The sequence below is a fragment of the Psammomys obesus genome, unplaced genomic scaffold, assembly GCF_907164565.1.
Source record: "Psammomys obesus unplaced genomic scaffold, mPsaObe1.curated_primary_1811, whole genome shotgun sequence".
Taxonomy (NCBI): Eukaryota; Metazoa; Chordata; class Mammalia; order Rodentia; family Muridae; genus Psammomys; species Psammomys obesus.
The window spans coordinates 1,756,751-1,760,793 of NW_026596353.1; the positions used below are offsets into that span (position 1 = coordinate 1,756,751).

Below are 4,043 nucleotides of genomic sequence, written 5' to 3' on the forward strand. Positions count from 1 at the left end.
TTGATTTCCAAACTGATTGTACAAGTTTGCATTCCCACCAGCAATGGAATAAGCCTTCTCTTTCTCCACATCCTCTCCAGCATGTGTTGTCACTTGAGCTTTTGGTCTCAGCCACCCCCCCAACAGAAAAGTTCTTGGGTTCCTGCAGGTGGCCAGTTGCCAGCTTGGAGCCACCACTCACCTGTGCCTGCATGCTCTACGCACTACCCCAGATGAAACTGTGGACTGCAAAACACCACAGAATGGGTCTCCCTGTCAGAAGGAAACCCCACGGTGTGGGGAAAGATCAGGTCTGATCTCAGGATACCCAGCTCCAGAAAAGTTTCTGGGTTCCCACAGCCTCCAGGCTCTAGCCTCCTGTGGCATGTATGAGAGCTGTGCTCACCTGCCACTGATTACCACTTGGGTTCTGGGGCACAGAGCTCCAATCTCAGACCAACAGAAGCCTGGGATTCTTGAGATCAGCCCCCAGATACTGCTCCAAGGAACAACCAGTTATCCCTAACTAAACTGAGCAAACCATGGGGCTCCCAGGTTTTTCAAGAGGGTTGTGGCCTAGAAAATTCTGTAAGAACAGTAGCAGCAGCTCACTAAATTCAGAGCAGGGCAGCTGTCTCCAGGACTTTTCCAGGTGGGAGGAGAGGCCCCCCCTAACTAACAAAGACCAGGCACCCCTCAGGCCTATCCCTAATTCTAACCCTCTAACCCTAACCCAAAGCCTAACCCTAAACTTAACCATAACCGTAACTGTAGCTATAACTATAACTCTAACCCTTACCCCAATTCTAACCCTTACTGTAACCCTAACCCTAACGCTAACTATAACCCTAACCTAACCTAACCTAACCTAACCTAACCTAACCTAACCTAACCTAACCTAACCTAAACTTAATCCTAACCCTAACTCGAACCCTAACCTTAAACCTAACTCGAACCAGAACCCTAACCTTAACCCTAACCTAACATAACCCTAATCCTAGTCTGTAAGGATTGTGTTGTTATTTTGGTGGGAATTGCGTTGAATCTGTAGAATGCTTTTGGGAGAATGGCCATTTTCACTATGTTAATCTTATCAATCCATGAGCATGGGAGATCTTTCCATCTTTTGATATTGTCTTCAGTTTCTTTCTTCAGAGACTTGAAGTATTTTTCGAACAGGCTTTTCACTTGCTTGGTTAGAGTCACACCAACATACTTTACATTATTAGTGGCTGTTGTTTCCCTAAATTTCTTTCTCGGCCTTTTTGTCTTTGGTATACAGGAGGGCTTCTGATGTTTTTGAGTTTTGTATCCAGCCATTTTGCTGAAGGTGTTTATCAGCTGAAGGAGTTCTCTGGTTGAATTTTTGGAGTCACTCACATATACTATCATATCATCTATGAATAGTGATACTTTGACTTCTTCCTTTCCAATTTGTATCCTCTTGATCTCCTTTAGTTGTCTTATTGCTCTAGATAGGACTTTATGTACTATGTTGAAGAGATACGGAGAGAGTGGGCAGCCTTTCCTTGTTCCTGATTCAGTGGGATTGATTTAAGTTTCTCTCTGTTTAGTTTTTGATATTGACTATAGGCTTGCTGTATATTGTCTTTACTATGTTTAGCTATGTGACTTGAATCCCTCCAAGATCTTGATCTCTCCAAGACATGAATGGGTGTTGGATTTTGTCAAATGCTTTTTCAGCATCATGTGGTTTTTTTCTCCTGCAGTTTGTTTATATGGTGGATTACATTGATGGATTTCCATATATTGAACCACCCCTGCATTCCTGGGATGAAGCCTACTTGGTCATGGTGGATGATATCTTTTATGTGTTCTTGGATTAGGTTTGCAAGTATTTTATTGAGTATTTTTGCATCAGTGTTCATAAGAGAGCTGGGTCTAAAGTTCTCTTTTTTTTTTTTTTGTTGGGTCTTAGTGAGGTTTAGGTATCAAGATGACTGTGGCTTCATATAATGAGTTTGGTAATGTTCCTTCTGTTTCTATTTTGTTTAGAAATAGTTTGAAGAGAATTGGAGTTAGCTCTTCTTTGAAGGTCTGGTAGAATTCTGCTCTGAAATCATCTGGCCCTGGTCTTTTTTTTGGAAGGGAGACTTTTGATGACTGCTTCTATTTCTTTGGGGGACATAGAACTATTCAATCTACTTACCTGATCTTGATTTAATTTTGGTAAATGGAATCTATAAAGAAAATTGTCCATTTCATTTAGATTTTCAAATTTTGTGGCATATAGGCTTTTGTAGTAAGACCTAATGATTGTTTGGATTTCCTCATTGTCTGTTGTTTTGTCCCCCTTTTTCACTTCTGATTTTGCTGATTTGGATAGTTTCTCTCTGCCTTTTAGTTAGTTTGGCTAAGGGTTTGTCTATCTTATTGATTTTCTCAAAGAACCAGCTCTTGGTTTCATTGATTCTTTGAATAGTTTTTTTATTCTCTTTTTTAATTTTGATTTTTATTAATTACAGCTTATTCATTTTGTATCCCCCCTGTACCTACCTCCCTCTTTGCCTCCCAATTCTCCCCTCCCTCTTCCTCACCTGTGTGCCTCCCCTTCCTTCTGATCCTAGTCTATCAGGTCTCATCAGGAGTGGCTGCATTGTCTTCTTTTGTGGCCTGGGAAAGCTGCTCCCCCTTCAGGGAGAGGTGATGCAAGAGCAGGCCATCAGTTCATGTCAGAAACAGTCCCTATCCCCATTACTATGGAGTCCACTTGGATACTGAACTGCCATAGGCTACCTCTGTGCAGGGGTTTCAGGCCATCTCCATGAGTGGTCTTTGGCTGGAGTATCAGTTTCAGAAAAGACCACTGTGCCCAGACTTTTTGGATCTGTTGCTGTCCTTGTGGAGCTTCTGTCCTCTCCAACTCTTACTATCTCCCACTTCTTTCATAAGATTTCCTGCATTCTGCCCAAAGTTTGCCTATGAGTCTCAGCATCTGCCTCAATACCCTGCAGGGTAGAGTCTTTCAGAGGCCCTCTGTGGTAAGTTCCTGTCCTGTTCCCTGTTTTCTTCCTCCTCTGATGTCCATCCTCTTTGCCTTTCTGAATGGGGATTGAGTGTCTTAGCCAGAGTCCTCCCTTCTGATTAACTTCGTTAGGTGTACAGATTTTAGTATGTTTATCCTATATTATATGTCTAATAACCACTTATGAGTGAGTATATACCCTGTGTGTCTTTCTGCTTCTGTGATACCTCACTCAGGATGATCTTTTCTAGTTTCCACCATTTGCCTGCAAATTTCATAATTTCCTTGTTTTTTTTTTTTTTTTTTGTTTTGTTTTTTGTTTTTTTAATCGCTGAGTAATATTCCATTGTGTAGATGAACTACAATTTCTGTATCCATTCCTCAACTGAGAGGCATCTGGGCTGTTTCCAGCTTCTAGCTATTAGAAATAAAAATATGGAACGGTTCATGAATTTGCACATCATTCTTGCACAGGGGCCATGCTAATCTCTGTATCGTTCCAATTTTTTTTTTAAATATATGTGTTGCCGAAGCAAGCACCTTTGAATAGTTTTTGTTTTTAATTTATTAATCTCATCTCTGAACTTGAATATTTCCAGCCAGCTACTCCTCTTGGGTGTGTCTGCTTCTTTTTTTTTTTCCCTAGTTTTTTCAGGTGAGCCATTAAGTTGCTTGTATGAGATGTTTCAAATTTCTTCTTGAAGGCACTTAGTGCTATGAATTTTCCTTTTAGCACTGCTTTCATTGTGCCCCATAAGTTTGGATATGTTGTGCCTTTATTTTCATTGAATTCTAGGAAGTCTTTAATTTCTTTTTTTATTTCTTCCCTAACCCAGCTGTCATTGAGTAGCGAGTTGTTCAGTTTCCATGTGTGTGCTATTTCTGTTGTTGTTGAGGTCCAGCTTTAGCCCATGGTGGTCAGATAGGATACAAGGGATTATTTCAATCTTCTTGTATCTACTAAGTCTTGCTTTGTGACCAACTATATGGTCAATTTTAGAGAAGGTTCTATGAGGTGCTGAAAAGAAGATATAGTCTTTTGAATTTGGGTGAAAAGTTTTGTAGACATCTATTAGGT

At 40.6% G+C, this 4,043-nt stretch overlaps 1 pseudogene; it reads right to left on the reverse strand.

The window, feature by feature from the left end:
* Positions 1-3,394: 3,394 nt before the first annotated feature.
* On the reverse strand, positions 3,395-3,491 carry LOC129669214 (U6 spliceosomal RNA; annotated as a pseudogene).
* Between the last annotated feature and the right edge of the window lie 552 nt (positions 3,492-4,043).